The sequence below is a fragment of the Pseudophryne corroboree genome, unplaced genomic scaffold (genome assembly GCF_028390025.1).
Source record: "Pseudophryne corroboree isolate aPseCor3 unplaced genomic scaffold, aPseCor3.hap2 scaffold_462, whole genome shotgun sequence".
NCBI lineage: Eukaryota > Metazoa > Chordata > Amphibia > Anura > Myobatrachidae > Pseudophryne > Pseudophryne corroboree.
The window spans coordinates 65673-82743 of record NW_026970077.1 but is presented as its reverse complement, the minus strand read 5'-3'; the positions used below and the strand labels follow the sequence as shown (position 1 = coordinate 82743).

Here is a 17071-nt window from a genome sequence, read left to right as displayed (position 1 = left end):
ATTCCCGACGAACTCCACGTGGTTTACACTGGTCCGAGGCAGGCTCGGTTGTTCCCGCCTGACTCGGAAAACCTGAACAAGGGAAAATGTCATCATCCCGCTGTCGGATTCTCGCGAGATTCGGATTCCATATAAAGAGCTGCGCGTTGCCGCCATTTTTACTCGTGCATTGAAGAGAGAGCGGAGAGGACGTGGCTATGTTCTCTCAGTGGAAATCTCAATATCAGTGCTCAGTATCAGTGGTTACTTATTGCTGCTCAGTAATACTAGTAGTGTGTCTCTCCTGCTTAGTGTCAGTTCTCAGTAGTATCCTCATCAGTGCTCAGTATCACTGCTCATTGTCTTGTGCTGCATTGTGGTGCTCAGCATACTACAGTACATTACTAATAGTCCAGTGCTGCATCTTGCTGCTCAGTGTCAGTTCTAGTATCCTCATCAGTGCTCACTATCACTGCTCATTACATTGTGGTGTTCTGTATACTACAGTAACATAGTAATATAGTAACATATAGTAACATAGTTTTTGAGGTTGAATAGAGGCAAATTGCCCATCGTGTTCAACCTGTTTTAAGTTGTGATGATTCTACATACTTGCTGAATAATGTTTTATGACTAGTTAGCTACTATAACTCATGTTACCCCCGGATTAACCATGTTGATATTTTAAGTATTATAACCTTGGATAGCTTTTTCATTCAGAAATGTATCCATTCCTTTTTTAAATCCAATTACAGAGTCCGCCATTACCACCTTCCCTGGCAGGGAATTCCACATCCTGATTGCCCTAACAGTGAAGATCATAGTATCTCACCTGGCAGGTAAGTAGGAGTTGGGCTAGAGCTGTGGAGGATTGCTGCTCGGGCACCCCCTGTCAAGTGAAGGAGATCCAACTGAGGCAGCACAAGGGAACTCTCGAAAGAAGAACAAGGCTAGAGGAAGATCTGAGACAAAGAAATCTGACTTTTACCAGAGCTGACCAGAGGAAAGCACAAACACAGTCCCCCACTACCACAAATAATGCAGTCGAGTTTCCCACCTTTGGGGAAATCACAGGGGTCAGCATACCCAGAGTGCAATGAATGAACCTCACCCTGGGAGAACAATCTTCATGACCATGGTATCTCCTATGCAAAATAAGTATGATTTGGGATATGGCTGGGGAGGGCCGCTGCTCAGGCACATCTCTGTCAAGTAAAGGAGATTCAACTGAGGCAGCACAAGGGAACTCTCATCTGGGGACAACAACTGCAGGGAGAACACATATTTTCAGATGAACATGGGAGGGCAGAAGGCTGCCTAATACTGAAGCACCCCCAAACAACAAACCAAATGCAACTACTAGTGCAAGCATTCCTGGGGGAAGGCCTGCAGCAGATGGATTTGCATATGGTGATGTCATCCAAGCAGTGGGTCATAGTTGGCTTCAACCCTCGTCTGCATATGAAAATAAAAAAGGGGTGTGCAGGGCATGGCGGCCTTTTGCGGCGCTTGGATGACCCCTAGTTCGCATTAAACACCTCCACCTTCCTTCGGTGTGGGGCTCATGTTGGCTATGCCCCAGCCCCTGAAGCATTCAAGCTGATTTCTTGCAGCAGCTGGGCACTGTAACAGCTCTAGAGCTTCTCTGTAAAGCAAGTAAAAGGGTGTGGGCCCTGCAGCACTACCTGTAGTTTGCATTGTGCATTGGAAGGCACAAAGTAAGCAGACGGGAGAAGTCAGGATAGTGCGCAAGGGCATAGAAGGGAGCGGCTCAAGAAAAGAGAAGTGGAAACAGACAGCAAACTAGGCTGGAGAGAGACCTGAGACAAAGAGATCTGAATTATACGAGAGCCGACCAGAGGAAACACAAATTATGTAATCAAGTGTCCCACATTTGGGGAAATCGTAGGAGCAGCACACCCAGAGTGCATTGGGTGAGCCTTGCCCTGGGAGAAGCACCTTCCTGATCATAGTATCTCACCTGGCAGGTAAGTAGGAGTTGGGCTAGAGCTGGGGAGGGTCGCTGTTCGGGCACCCCCCTGTCAAGTGAAGGAGATCCAACTGAGGCAGCACAAGGAAACTCTCAAAACAAGAACAAGGCTAGAGGAAGATCTGAGACAAAGAAATCTGACTTTTACCAGAGCTGACCAGAGGAAAGCACAAACACAGTCCCCCACTACCACAAATAATGCAGTCGAGTTTCCCACATTTGGGGAAATCACAGGGGTCAGCATACCCAGAATGCAATGAATGAACCTCACCCTGGGAGAACAATCTTCATGACCATGGTATCTCCTATGCAAAATAAGTATGATTTGGGATAGGGCTGGGGAGGGCCGCTGCTCAGGCACATCTCTGTCAAGTAAAGGAGATTCAACTGAGGCAGCACAAGGGAACTCTCATCTGGGGACAACAACTGCAGGGAGAACACATATTTTCAGATGAACATGGGAGAGCAGAAGGCTGCCTAATACTGAAGCACCCCAAACAACAAACCAAATGCAACAACTAGTACAAGCATTCCTGGGGGAAGGTCTGCAGAAGACGGATTTGCATACGGTGATGTCATCCAAGCAGTGGGCCAAAGTTGGCTGGAACCCTCATCTGCATATGAAAAGAGAAAAGGGGTATGCAGGGCATGGCGGCCTTTTGCGGCGCTTGGATGACCCTTAGTTCGCATTAAACACCTCCACCCTCCGTCGGTGTGGGGCTCATGTTGGCTATGCCCCAGCCCCTGAAGCATTCAAGCTGATTCCTTGCAGCAGCTGGGCACTGTAACAGCTCCAGAGCTGCTCTGAAAGGCAAGTAAAAGGGTGTGGGCCCTGCAGCACTACCTGTAGTTTGCATTGTGCGTTGGAAGGCACAAAGTAAGCAGACAGGAGAAGTCAGGAGAGTGCACAAGGGCATAGAAGGCAGCGGCTCAAGAAAAGAGAAGTGGAAACAGACAGCAAACTAGGCTGGAGAGAGACCTGAGACAAAGAGATCTGAATTATACGAGTAGCCGACCAGAGGAAACACAAATTATGCAGTCAAGTGTCCCACATTTGGGGAAATCGTAGGAGCAGCACACCCAGAGTGCAATGGGTGAGCCTTGCCCTGGGAGAAGCACCTTCCTGATCATAGTATCTCACCTGGCAGGTAAGTAGGAGTTGGGCTAGAGCTGGGGATGGTCGCTGCTCGGGCACCCCCCTGTCAAGTGAAGGAGATCCAACTGAGGCAGCACAAGGAAACTCTCGAAAAAAGAACAAGGCTAGAGGATGATCTGAGACAAAGAAATCTGACTTCTACCAGAGCTGACCAGAGGAAAGCACAAACACAGTCCCCCACTACCACAAATAATGCAGTCGAGTTTCCCACATTTGGGGAAATCACAGGGGTCAGCATACCCAGAATGCAATAAATGAACCTCACCCTGGGAGAACAATCTTCATGACCATGGTATCTCCTATGCAAAATAAGTATGATTTGGGATAGGGCTGGGGAGGGCCGCTGCTCAGGCACATCTCTGTCAAGTAAAGGAGATTCAACTGAGGCAGCACAAGGGAACTCTCATCTGGGGACAACAACTGCAGGGAGAACACATATTTTCAGATGAACATGGGAGGGCAGAAGGCTGCCTAATACTGAAGCACCCCCAAACAACAAACCAAATGTAACAACTAGTAAAAGCATTCCTGGGAGAAGGTCTGCAGAAGACGGATTTGCATACGGTGATGTCATCCAAGCAGTGGGCCAAAGTTGGCTGGAACCCTCATCTGCATATGAAAAGAGAAAAGGGGCATGCAGGGCATGGCGGCCTTTTGCGGTGCTTGGATGACCCCTAGTTCGCATTAAACACCCCCACCCTCCTTTGGTGTGGGGCTCATGTTGGCCATGCCCCATCCCCTGAAGCATTCAAGCTGATTTCTTGCAGCAGCTGGGCACTGTAACAGCTCCAGAGCTGTTCTGTAAGGCAAGTAAAAGGGTGTGGGCCCTGCAGCACCACCTGTAGTTCGCATTGTGCGTTGAAAGGCACAAAGTAAGCAGACGGGAGGAGAAGTCAGGATAGTGCGCAAGGGCATCCTTTTCTCTTAGTCCGTAGAGGATGCTGGGGTCACATTAAGAACCATGGGGTATAGACGGGATCCACAAGAGACATGGGCACTTTAAGACTTTCAAAGGGTGTGAACTGGCTCCTCCCTCTATGCCCCTCCTCCAGACTCCAGTTATAGGAACTGTGCCCAGGGAGACGGACATTTCGAGGAAAGGATTTATTGTTAAACTAAGGTGAGCATCTTACCAGCTCACATCTTAAGCATGCCGCAGAATGTGGCATTCAACAGAACACAAGCCAACGGCATGAACAATTGCAGCAAAAAGCTGACCAGAACCACAACACAACATGTGTATAACCACAAGTAATAACTGCAGACACAGAAACAGTGTGGACTGGGACGGGTGCCCAGCATCCTCTACGGACTAAGAGAAAAGGATTTACCGGTAGGTATTAAAATCCTATTTTCTCATACGACCTAGAGGATGCTGGGGTCACATTAAGAACCATGGGGTTATACCAAAGCTCTTGAACGGGTGGGAGAGTGCGTACGACTCTGCAGCACCGAATGACCCAACTTGAGGTTATCATTGGCCAAGGTATCAAACTTGTAAAACTTAGCAAAAGTGTTTACTAAATAGCTGCTCGGCAAAGTTGCAATGCCGAGACTCCCCGACCAGCTTCCCAGGATGAACCCACCTTTCTAGTAGAATGGGTCTTCACCTAATTCAGTAACGGCAATCCTGCCGTGGAATGAGCATGCTGAATCTTACCACAGATCCAGCGCATAATGGTCTGCATGGAAGCAGGACACCCAATCCTGTTGGGAGCAGTGGCCAAAGGCACCATGTGGAAAGATGAACCACCTTCAGCAGAAATTGTTGACGTGTCCTCAATTCTGCTCTATCTTCATGAAAGATCAAATAAAGGCTCTTGTGATACTGCATGGTTTGTACTGTTTTCCATGTGCTCCCAGATCTTTCAAGCAAGTAGCATGGTCAAGAAAGTTCTGTTTGAAAAGAAACAAACATTTACTGTAATTGTTATGCAAATAAACTTACATTAAAGCTAACAATAAAGCACACTCGTTCTGTCTTTAAACTGATAAAAGAAACCCCAATAATATGGGGCATGCAAAAATTGAGATAAAACTCAGTTTTGCTCCTCTCCACGTAAATCTTTAATAAAAGGCGAAATATTTGTTAGTTCTGAAGAGAAACCAGAGCACGACCAAGATTCCACCTGTCGCCTGAGTGCCATGCCAGCAGTTCTCATTCAGCTCAAAGTGAGCACCCAATTTGAATGAAAGAAAGCAGATTTCTCACCAGGCTTCCCCTAGCTATAAACATGGTTTGTACTCTTTTCCATGTGCTCCCAGATCTTTCAAGCAATTAGTATAGTCAAGAAAGTTCTGTTTGAAAAGAAACAAACATTTACTGTCATTTCTATGCAAATGAGCTTACATTAAAGCACACTCGTTCTATCTTTAAACCGATAAAATAAAACCCCAATAAGATGGGGCATGCAAAAATTGAGATAAAACTCAGTTTTGCTCCTCTCCACGGAAATCTTTAGTAAAAGGCGAAAGATTTGTTCGTTCTGAAGAGAAACCAGAACATGACCAAGATTCCACCTGTCGCCTGAGTGCCATGCCAGCAGTCCTCATTCAGCTCAAAGTGAGCACTTAATTTGAAAGAAAGAAAGCAGATTTCTCACCAGGCTTCCCCTTGCTATAAGCATGGTTTGTACTCTTTTCCATGTGCTCCCAGATCTTTCAAGCAATTAGTATGGTCAAGAAAGTTCTGCTTGAAAAGAAACAAACATTTACTGTCATTGTTATGCAAATAAACTTACATTAAAGCTAACAATAAAGCACACTCGTTCTGTCTTTAAACTGATAAAAGAAACCCCAATAATATGGGGCATGCAAAAATTGAGATAAAACTCAGTTTTGCTCCTCTCCACGGAAATCTTTAATAAAAGGCGAATGATTTGTTCATTCTGAAGAGAAACCAGAGCATGACCAAGATTCCAACTGTCGCCTGAGTGCCGTGCCAGCAGTCCTCATTCAGATCAAAGTGAGCGCCCAATTTGAAAGAAAGCAGATTTCTCACCTGGCTTCTCCTTGCTATAAGCATGGTTTGTACTGTATTCCATGTGCTCCCAGATCTTTCAAGCAAGCAGCATGGTCAAGAAAGTTCTGTTTGAAAAGAAACAAACATTTACTGTAATTTCTATGCAAATGAGCTTACATTAAAGCACACTCATTCTATCTTTAAACCGATAAAAGAAACCCCAAAAAGATGGGGCACGCAAAAATTGAGGTAAAACTCGGTTTTGCTCCTCTCCACGGAAATCTTTAGTAAAAGGCGAAAGATTTGTTCGTTCTGAAGAGAAACCAGAGCATGACCAAGATTTTCATCTGAAAATATGTGTTCTCCCTGCAGTTGTTGTCCCCAGATGAGAGTTCCCTTGTGCTGCCTCAGTTGAATCTCCTTTACTTGACAGAGATGTGCCTGAGCAGCGGCCCTCCCCAGCCCTATCCCAAATCATACTTATTTTGCATAGGAGATACCATGGTCATGAAGATTGTTCTCCCAGGGTGAGGTTCATTCATTGCATTCTGGGTATGCTGACCCCTGTGATTTCCCCAAATGTGGGAAACTCGACTGCATTATTTGTGGTAGTGGGGGACTGTGTTTGTGCTTTCCTCTGGTCAGCTCTGGTAAATGTCAGATTTCTTTGTCTCAGATCTTCCTCTAGCCTTGTTCTTCTTTCGAGAGTTCCCTTGTGCTGCCTCAGTTGGATCTCCTTCACTTGACATGGGGTGCCCGAGCAGCAATCCTCCACAGCTCTAGCCCAACTCCTACTTAGCTGCCAGGTGAGATACTATGATCTTCACTGTTAGGGCAATCAGGATGTGGAATTCCCTGCCAGGGAAGGTGGTAATGGCGGACTCTGTAATTGGATTTAAAAAAGGAATGGATACATTTCTGAATGAAAAAGCTATCCAAGGTTATAATACTTAAAATATCAACATGGTTAATCCGGGGGTAACATGAGTTGTAGTAGCTAACTAGTCATAAAACATTATTCAGCAAGTATGTAGAATCATCACAACTTAAAACAGGTTGAACACGATGGGCAATTTGCCTCTATTCAACCTCAAAAACTATGTTACTATATGTTACTATATTACTATGTTACTGTAGTATACAGAACACCACAATGCAATGAGCAGTGATAGTGAGCACTGATGAGGATACTAGAACTGACACTGAGCAGCAAGATGCAGCACTGGACTATTAGTAATGTACTGTAGTATGCTGAGCACCACAATGCAGCACAAGACAATGAGCAGTGATACTGAGCACTGATGAGGATACTACTGAGAACTGACACTGAGCAGGAGAGAAACACTACTAGTATTACTGAGCAGCAATAAGTAACCACTGATACTGAGCACTGATATTGAGATTTCCACTGAGAGAACATAGCCACATCCTCTCCGCTCTCTCTTCAATGCACGAGTAAAAATGGCGGCAACGCGCAGCTCTTTATATGGAATCCGAATCTCGCGAGAATCCGACAGCGGGATGATGACATTTTCCCTTGTTCAGGTTTTCCGAGTCAGGCGGGAACAACCGAGCCTGCCTCGGACCAGTGTAAACCACGTGGAGTTCGTGGGGAATTCGGTACTCGGAGAACCGAACCCGCTCCTCTCTACCTTATACCCATCAATTTTTTTATTTTCAATCTAAGCCCCTGCAGTTTTCTGTAAGCATCTGCTTTGCTATGATGATCAACAAGTCACAAGGGCAAACACTCAGGGCTTGAGGCGTAGATCTTAGGACCAGCTGCTACAAGCATGGCAGAGGTGTCACTATCACTGGTGACACCCAGAGAGGTGGCGAGGGAGATTGTAATGCAGTGCGCGCAGATAAGCAGCGCAATGGTAAAAAGGAGGCATGGTTTCATAGGTAGGGGCGTGGCCTGATGGCCTGAATCTACATTTTGTTGCTCCGGGTGTCCCGGGGGTTGGGGGCTGCACCCGGGGACTAGTGTGTGAGAGGTGCTGGCTCCTGCACAGTGACAGGGCATGGCCACTAGAGATGTGCACCGGAAATTTTTTCGGGTTTTGTGTTTTGGTTTTGGGTTCGGTTCCGCGGCCGTGTTTTGGGTTCGAACGCGTTTTGGCAAAACCTCACCGAATTTTTTTTGTCGGATTCGGGTGTGTTTTGGATTCAGGTGTTTTTTTCAAAAAACCCTAAAAAACAGCTTAAATCATAGAATTTGGGAGTCATTTTGATCCCAAAGTATTATTAACCTCAATAACCATAATTTCCACTCATTTTCAGTCTATTCTTAACACCTCACACCTCACAATATTATTTTTAGTCCTAAAATTTGCACCGAGGTCGACCCAAGTGGCCGACACAAACACCTGGCCCATCTAGGAGTGGCACTGCAGTGTCACGCAGGATGGCCCTTCAAAAAAATACTCCCCAAACAGCACATGACGCAAAGAAAAAAAGAGGCGCAATGAGGTAGCTGTGTGACTAAGCTCAGCGACCCAAGTGGCCGACACAAACACCTGGCCCATCTAGGAGTGGCACTGCAGTGTCACGCAGGATGGCCCTTCCAAAAAACACTCCCCAAACAGCACATGACGCAAAGAAAAAAAGAGGCGCAATGAGGTAGCTGTGTGACTAAGCTCAGCGACCCAAGTGGCCGACACAAACACCTGGCCCATCTAGGAGTGGCACTGCAGTGTCACGCAGGATGGCCCTTCCAAAAAACACTCCCCAAACAGCACATGACGCTAAGAAAAATGAAAGAAAAAAGAGGTGCAAGATGGAATTGTCCTTGGGCCCTCCCACCCACCCTTATGTTGTATAAACAGGACATGCACACTTTAACCAACCCATCATTTCAGTGACAGGGTCTGCCACACGACTGTGACTGAAATGACGGGTTGGTTTGGACCCCCACCAAAAAGAAGCAATTAATCTCTCCTTGCACAAACTGGCTCTACAGAGGCAAGATGTCCACCTCATCATCATCCTCCGATTCATCACCGTGTACATCCCCCTCCTCACAGATTATCAATTCGTCCCCACTGGAATCCACCATCTCAGCTCCCTGTGTACTTTGTGGAGGCAATTGCTGCTGATCAATGTCTCCACGGAGCAATTGATTATAATTCATTTTAATGAACATCATCTTCTCCACATTTTCTGGAAGTAACCTCGTTTGCCGATTGCTGACAAGGTGAGCGGCGGCACTAAACACTCTTTCGGAGTACACACTTGTGGGAGGGCAACTTAGGTAGAATAAAGCCAGTTTGTGCAAGGGCCTCCAAATTGCCTCTTTTTCCTGCCAGTATACGTACGGACTGTCTGACGTGCCTACTTGGATGCGGTCACTCATATAATCCTCCACCATTCTTTCAATGGTGAGAGAATCATATGCAGTGACAGTAGACGACATGTCCGTAATCGTTGGCAGGTCCTTCAGTCCGGACTAGATGTCAGCATCAGCAGTCGCTCCAGACTGCCCTGCATCACCGCCAGCGGGTGGGCTCGGAATTCTGAGCTTTTTCCTCGCACCCCCAATTGCAGGAGAATGTGAAGGAGGAGCTGTTGACCGATCAAGTTCCACTTGACTTGATAATTTTCTCACCAGCAGGTCTTTGAACCCCTGCAGACTTGTGTCTGCCGGAAAGAGAGATACAACGTAGGTTTTAAATCTAGGATCGAGCACGGTAGCCAAAATGTAGTGCTCTGATTTCAACAGATTGACTACCCGTGAATCCTGGTTAAGCGAATGAAGGGCTCCATCCACTAGTCCCACATGCCTAGCGGAATCGCTCTGTCTTAGCTCCTCCTTCAATGTCTCCAGCTTCTTCTGCAAAAGCCTGATGACGGGAATGACCTGACTCAGGCTGGCAGTGTCTGAACTGACTTCACGTGTGGCAAGTTCAAAAGGTTGCAGAACCTTGCACAACGTTGAAATCATTCTCCACTGCGCTTGAGACAGGTGCATTCCACCTCCTATATCGTGGTCAGATGTATAGGCTTGAATGGCCTTTTGCTGCTCCTCCATCCTCTGAAGCATATAGAGGGTTGAATTCCACCTCGTTACCACTTCTTGCTTCAGATGATGGCAGGGCAGGTTCAGGCGTATTTGGTGTTGCTCCAGTCTTCTGTACGTGGTGCCTGTACGCCGAAAGTGTCCCGCAATTCTTCTGGCCACCGACAGCATCTCTTGCACGCCCCTGTCATTTTTTAAATAATGCTGCACCACCAAATTCAAGGTATGTGCAAAACATGGGACGTGCTGGAATTTGCCCAGATATAATGCACGCACAATATTGCTGGCGTTGTCCGATGCCACAAATCCACAGGAGAGTCCAATTGGGGTAAGTCATTCTGCGATGATCTTCCTCAGTTGCCGTAAGAGGTTTTCAGCTGTGTGCGTATTCTGGAAAGCGGTGATACAAAGCGTAGCCTGCCTAGGAAAGAGTTGGCGTTTGCGAGATGCTGCTACTGGTGCCGCCGCTGCTGTTCTTGCGGCGGGAGTCAATACATCTACCCAGTGGGCTGTCACAGTCATATAGTCCTGAGTCTGCCCTGCTCCACTTGTCCACATGTCCGTGGTTAAGTGGACATTGGGTACAACTGCATTTTTTAGGACACTGGTGAGTCTTTTTCTGAGGTCTGTGTACATTTTCGGTATCGCCTGCATAGAGAAATGGAACCTAGATGGTATTTGGTACCGGGGACACAGTACCTCAATCAAGTCTATAGTTGGCTCTGAAGTAATGATGGATACCGGAACCACGTTTCTCACCGCCCAGGATGCCAAGGCCTCAGTTATCCGCTTTGCAGCAGGATGACTGCTGTGATATTTCATCTTCCTCGCAAAGGACTGTTGGACAGTCAATTGCTTGGTGGAAGTAGTAAAAGTGGTCTTACGACTTCCCCTCTGGGATGACCATCGACTCCCAGCAGCAACAACAGCAGCACCAGCAGCAGTAGGCGTTAGACTCAAGGATGCATCGGAGGAATCCCAGGCAGGAGAGAAGTCGTCAGAATTGCCAGTGACATGGCCTGCAGGACTATTGGCATTCCTGGGGAAGGAGGAAATTGACACTGAGGGAGTTGGTGGGGTAGTTTGCGTGAGCTTGGTTACAAGAGGAAGGGATTTACTGGTCAGTGGACTGCTTCCGCTGTCGCCCAAAGTTTTTGAACTTGTCACTGACTTATGATGAATGCCCTGCAGGTGACGTATAAGGGAGGATGTTCCGAGGTGGTTAACGTCCTTACCCCTACTTATTACAGCTTGACAAAGGCAACACACGGCTTGACACCTGTTGTCCGCATTTCTGTTGAAATACTTCCACACCGAAGAGCTGATTTTTTTGGTATTTTCACCAGGCATGTCAATGGCCATATTCCTCCCACGGACAACAGGTGTCTCCCCGGGTGCCTGACTTAAACAAACCACCTCACCATCAGAATCCTCCTTGTCAATTTCCTCCCCAGCGCCAGCAACACCCATATCCTCCTCATCCTGGTGTACTTCAACACTGACATCTTCAATCTGACTATCAGGAACTGGACTGCGGGTGCTCCTTCCAGCACTTGCAGGGGGTGTGCAAATGGTGGAAGGTGCATGCTCTTCACGTCCAGTGTTGGGAAGGTCAGGCATCGCAACCGACACAATTGGACTCTCCTTGTGGATTTGTGATTTCGAAGAACGCACAGTTCTTTGCTGTGCTTTTGCCAGCTTGAGTCTTTTCATTTTTCTAGAGAGAGGCTGAGTGCTTCCATCCTCATGTGAAGCTGAACCACTAGCCATGAACATAGGCCAGGGCCTCAGCCGTTCCTTGCCACTCCGTGTGGTAAATGGCATATTGGCAAGTTTACGCTTCTCCTCCGACGATTTTTATTTAGATTTTTGAGTCCTTTTTTTACTGAGCTTTTGTGTTTTGGATTTTACATGCTCTGTACTATGACATTGGGCATCGGCCTTGGCAGACGACGTTGATGGAATTTCATCGTCTCGGCCATGACTAGTGGCAGCAGCTTCAGTACGAGGTGGAAGTGGATCTTGATCTTTCCCTATTTTTGGAACCTCAACATTTTTGTTCTCCATATTTTAATAGGCACAACTAAAAGGCACCTCAGGTAAACAATGGAGATGGATGGATACTAGTATACTTATGGATGACGAGTGACTGACGACACAGAGGTAGCTACTCTGTGGACTACCGTACTGCGTCTGCTAGTATAGAGATGATAATTAATGATATAAAAAATATATATATAACTACTGTAGGTATATATAATATAATGACGGACCTGGTGGACACTGTCAGCAGACTGCTAAACTACTAGTATGAAGAAGATAGAAAAAAAAAACCCACCACAGGTAGGTAGGTATACAATTATGGACGAGCACTGACGACACAGAGATAGCCACAGTCATGGCCTACCGTACTGCATCTGTTAGTATAGAGATGATAATTAATAATATAAAAAAAATATATATAACTACTGTAGGTATATATAATATAATGACGGACCTGGTGGACACTGTCAGCAGACTGCTAAACTACTAGTATGAAGAAGATAGAAAAAAAAAACCCCACCACAGGTAGGTATACAATTATGGACGAGTGACGACACAGAGGTAGGTACAGCCGTAGACTACCGTGCTGCGTCTGCTAGTATAGATAATATACTAAATATATTACTACTGTAGGTATATAATATAATGACGGACCTGGTGGACACTGTCAGCAGACTCCTAAACTACTAGTATGAAGTAGCTAGAAAAAAAAAACACCACAGGTAGGTAGGTATACAATTATGGACGAGCACTGACGACACAGAGATAGCCACAGCCGTGGCCTACCGTACTGCGTCTGCTAGTATAGATAATATACTAAATATATTACTACTGTAGGTAAATAATATAATGACGGACCTGGTGGACACTGTCAGCAGACTCCTAAACTACTAGTATGAAGAAGATAGAAAAAAAAACCCCACCAAACGTAGGTATACAATTATGGACGAGTGACGACACAGAGGTAGGTACAGCCGTGGACTACCGTACTGCGTCTGCTAGTATAGATAATATACGAAATATATTACTACTGTAGGTATATAATATAATGACGGACCTGGTGGACACTGTCAGCAGACTCCTAAACTACTAGTATGAAGAAGATAGAAAAAAAAAACCCACCACAGGTAGGTATACAATTATGGACGAGCACTGATGACACAGAGGTAGGTACAGCCGTGGACTACCGTACTGCGTCTGCTAGTATAGATAATATAATAAATATATTACTACTGTAGGTATATAATATAATGACGGACCTGGTGGACACTGCCAGCAGACTCCTAAACTACTAGTATGAAGAAGATAGAAAAAAAAACCCACCACAGGTAGGTAGGTATACAATTATGGACGAGCACTGACGACACAGAGATAGCCACAGCCGTGGACTACCGTACTGCATCTGCTAGTATAGATAATATACTAAATATATAACTACTGTAGGTATATAATATAATGACGGACCTGGTGGACACTGTCAGCAGACTCCTAAACTACTAGTATGAAGAAGATAGAAAAAAAAAAACACCACAGGTAGGTATATAATTATGGACGAGCACTGACAACACAGAGGTAGGTACAGCCGTGGACTACCGTACTGCGTCTGCTAGTATAGATAATATAATAAATATATTACTACTGTAGGTATATAATATAATGACGGACCTGGTGGACACTGTCAGCAGACTCCTAAACTACTAGTATGAAGAAGATAGAAAAAAAACCCCCACCACAGGTAGGTAGGTATACAATTATGGACGAGCACTGACGACACAGAGATAGCCACAGCCGTGGACTACCGTACTGCGTCTGGTAGTATAGATAATATAATAAATATATTACTACTGTAGGTATATAATATAATGACGGACCTGGTGGACACTGTCAGCAGACTCCTAAACTACTAGTATGAAGAAGATAGAAAAAAAAAACCCACCACAGGTAGGTAGGTATACAATTATGGACGAGCACTGACGACACAGAGATAGCCACAGCCGTGGACTACCGTACTGCGTCTGCTAATATAGAGATGATACAGATGAAAAAAAAATATAACACTACTGCAGGTAAATATTTATATAATATAATGTATGACGGACCTGCTGGACACTGTCAGCAGAATGCGTTTATAGAATGAAAAAAAAAAACACCACAGGAGTGTTTAACTTTTTCAGGCAGACAATATACTGGTGGTCACACTGGCAGCAAAAGTGTGCACTGTACTCCTGCTATAACTGCTCCCCAGTCTCCCCCACAATTAAGCTGTGTGAGCAGTGAGCACTCAGCACAGTCAGATATACATAGATGATATATCATGCAGCACACTGAGGCTGAGCACAGATATGGTATGTGTATCGTTTTTTTTCAGGCAGAGAACGGATTATAAATAATAAAACTGGTGGTCACTATCAGCAAAACTCTGCACTACTGAGTACTCCTAACAAGTTCAACTGCTCCCCAAATTAGTAGTAAATCAAATGTCACTCGTCTCTATCTTCTAATCTAAACGGAGAGGACGCCAGCCACGTCCTGTCCCTATCAATCTCAATGCACGTGTGAAAATGGCGACGACGCGCGGCTCCTTATATAGAATCCGAGTCTCGCGAGAATCCGACAGCGGGATGATGACGTTCGGGCGCGCTCGGGTTAACCGAGCAAGGCGGGAGGATCCGAGTCTGCTCGGACCCGTGCAAAAAAGGGTGAAGTTCGGGCGGGTTCGGATTCCGAGGAACCGAACCCGCTCATCTCTAATGGCCACCCAGCATGACGCCTCCCTTCTTGACCATGCTGTAATTGCAGTCGCACTGCAGTTCAGCGTGATCATAAAAAATGGTGTAGCCTCCTGCTGGTGCAGACTGTATGTGCGCGCAGGAAGCCGCCACCATTTTTGTGATCACAGCAGCTGAATGTGATGTCATACAGCCGCTGTGGCCACGCCCCCTGTGTCTCCTCCGTTGCAGACCCCATTTTGAAGCCTTGCCCCCGCACCGCTCCATCCCTGACTTGGAAATGGAGTGTTGCTGACTCCCCTCTCTCCCCCTGCCCCGATTGACAGGCATAGGCGATCGCATTCTCTGCGGGGTGCCGCAGAAAATGCAGGCACATGCGTATGCTCTTAGCAATTTTTGCAGTTGGATCGCTTATTGTGATTGCAATCCAACCTGAATCAGGCCCTATTACCTATCACAATGCGCTGCGGGCAGTACAAAATTGGTTTAATATGGGAGAAAAACCCCCAGACCTGTGCTCCTTAACTGTACCTGGTGGCTTGTGGAGCGGCTGCCCAGTAATCAGTGTCCACGCCAGTGCACACACGGTCCACCCCCTACGGCCACGCTCCCCTTCATCAGCGGCCTCGTGATCAGGAAGGGCGGTGTGTGTGTGACTGACCTTAGGAAGAAACCGGAGCCTCCGCTGCAGTGACCCAGCAACCAGGGCACGGGAGTATACAGCGCCGCTGGGAGTGATGAAGCTGCAGTAAAGATGTCTATTAGACCTAGCCTGCTGCAGCCCTTGTAGATTCTCATAAAAAAAGTTCTTATTTTCTTGTCAAAATTAATAGCTAAGAATAGGCTGCCTGAGGCAGGCCCCTGTTAAGTGGCCTGCCTCTGAAGGCACCAACTACAAACTGAGATCCCTGTTCATATAAGCGGGGTTATAGAGGAGAATGCGCTGAGCATCTTGGGAACAGTCAAAAGCTTTGAGCCGGTTGGTGCCTCAGATCAAGATCCTACTCTACACCCCAATGTGAATCCTTGTGGAGTCCAGTGTACCCCACAGAAGAAATTAATGTGTCACACCCATTGGCAGCAACCTTAGAATAGCTGCTGACGGGCACAATTGAGAAAGGAAGGGGGGGGGGACATTTGAATCCAGCACATAGATGCAATTCAAATATGTAATTTGTACCTTCCTATTTTAAAATATAATGGATGAACCTCACCCTGTGAGAACAATCTTCATGATATAGAGATCTCATATGCAAAATAAGTATGAGTTGGGATAGGGCTGGGGAGGGTGGCTGCTCTGGCAAGCCCCTCCCCCGTCAAGTTAAGGAGATTCAACTGAGGAAGCACAAGGGAACTCTCGTCTGGGGACAACAACTGCAGGGAGACCACATCTTTTTAGATGAACATGGGAGGGCGGAAGGCTGCCTAATACTGAAGCACCATCAAATATCAAACCATATGCAATAACTAGTACAAGCATTCCTGGGGGAAGGTCTGCAGGAGACGAATTTGCATACGGTGATGTCATCCAAGCAGTGGGCCAAAGTTGGCTGGAACCCTCATCTGCATATGAAAAGAGAAAAGGGTTATGCAGGGCATGGCGGCCTTTTGCGGCGCTTGGATGACCCCTAGTTCGCATTAAACACCTCCACCCTCCTTCGGTGTGGGGCTCATGTTGGCTATTTCCCAGCCCCTGAAGCATTCAAGCTGATTTCTTGCAGCAGCTGGGCACTGTAACAGCTCCAGAGCTGCTCTGTAAGGCAAATAAAAGGGTGTGGGCCCTGCAGCACTACCTGTAGTTCGCATTGTGCGTTGGAAGGCACAAAGTAAGCAGACGGGAGAAGTCAGAATAGTGCGCAAGGGCATAGAAGGGAGCGGCTCAAGAAAAGAGAAGTGGAAACAGACAGCAAACTAGGCTGGAGAGAGACCTGAGACAAAGAGATCTGAATTATACGAGAGCCGACCAGGGGAAACACAAATTATGCAGTCAAGTTTCCACATTTGGGGAAATCGCAGGGGCAGCACACCCAGAGTGCAATGGGTGAGCCTTGCCCTGGGAGAAGCACCTTCAAGATCATAGTATCTCACCTGGCAGGTAAGTAGGAGTTGGGCTAGAGCTGGGGAGGGTCGCTGCTCGGGCACCCCCCTGTCAAGTGAAGGAGATCCAACTGAGGCAGCACAATGGAACTCTCGA

The 17071-nt window shown here is 46.6% G+C and overlaps 11 non-coding genes across 11 annotated transcripts; 1 reads left to right on the top strand and 10 right to left on the bottom strand.

The window, feature by feature from the left end:
- Nucleotides 1–977: 977 nt before the first annotated feature.
- LOC135027180 (U1 spliceosomal RNA) lies at nt 978–1141 on the bottom strand. Its single transcript, XR_010223688.1, has one exon. It is a non-coding gene; the product is annotated as a U1 spliceosomal RNA (small nuclear RNA).
- A 671-nt stretch (nt 1142–1812) lies between these two features.
- LOC135027208 (U1 spliceosomal RNA) lies at nt 1813–1975 on the bottom strand. Its single transcript, XR_010223713.1, has one exon. It is a non-coding gene; the product is annotated as a U1 spliceosomal RNA (small nuclear RNA).
- Nucleotides 1976–2127: 152 nt separating this feature from the next.
- On the bottom strand, nt 2128–2291 carry LOC135027214 (U1 spliceosomal RNA). The gene has a single exon (XR_010223717.1). It is a non-coding gene; the product is annotated as a U1 spliceosomal RNA (small nuclear RNA).
- Nucleotides 2292–2961: 670 nt separating this feature from the next.
- On the bottom strand, nt 2962–3125 carry LOC135027169 (U1 spliceosomal RNA). Its single transcript, XR_010223678.1, has one exon. It is a non-coding gene; the product is annotated as a U1 spliceosomal RNA (small nuclear RNA).
- A 152-nt stretch (nt 3126–3277) lies between these two features.
- LOC135027235 (U1 spliceosomal RNA) lies at nt 3278–3441 on the bottom strand. The gene has a single exon (XR_010223737.1). It is a non-coding gene; the product is annotated as a U1 spliceosomal RNA (small nuclear RNA).
- Nucleotides 3442–5124: 1683 nt separating this feature from the next.
- LOC135027223 (U5 spliceosomal RNA) lies at nt 5125–5240 on the bottom strand. The gene has a single exon (XR_010223726.1). It is a non-coding gene; the product is annotated as a U5 spliceosomal RNA (small nuclear RNA).
- A 275-nt stretch (nt 5241–5515) lies between these two features.
- LOC135027215 (U5 spliceosomal RNA) lies at nt 5516–5631 on the bottom strand. Its single transcript, XR_010223718.1, has one exon. It is a non-coding gene; the product is annotated as a U5 spliceosomal RNA (small nuclear RNA).
- Nucleotides 5632–5917: 286 nt separating this feature from the next.
- LOC135027222 (U5 spliceosomal RNA) lies at nt 5918–6033 on the bottom strand. The gene has a single exon (XR_010223725.1). It is a non-coding gene; the product is annotated as a U5 spliceosomal RNA (small nuclear RNA).
- Nucleotides 6034–6303: 270 nt separating this feature from the next.
- LOC135027216 (U5 spliceosomal RNA) lies at nt 6304–6419 on the bottom strand. The gene has a single exon (XR_010223719.1). It is a non-coding gene; the product is annotated as a U5 spliceosomal RNA (small nuclear RNA).
- Nucleotides 6420–6563: 144 nt separating this feature from the next.
- Nucleotides 6564–6727, top strand: LOC135027203 (U1 spliceosomal RNA). Its single transcript, XR_010223709.1, has one exon. It is a non-coding gene; the product is annotated as a U1 spliceosomal RNA (small nuclear RNA).
- Nucleotides 6728–16818: 10091 nt separating this feature from the next.
- LOC135027188 (U1 spliceosomal RNA) lies at nt 16819–16980 on the bottom strand. The gene has a single exon (XR_010223695.1). It is a non-coding gene; the product is annotated as a U1 spliceosomal RNA (small nuclear RNA).
- Between the last annotated feature and the right edge of the window lie 91 nt (nt 16981–17071).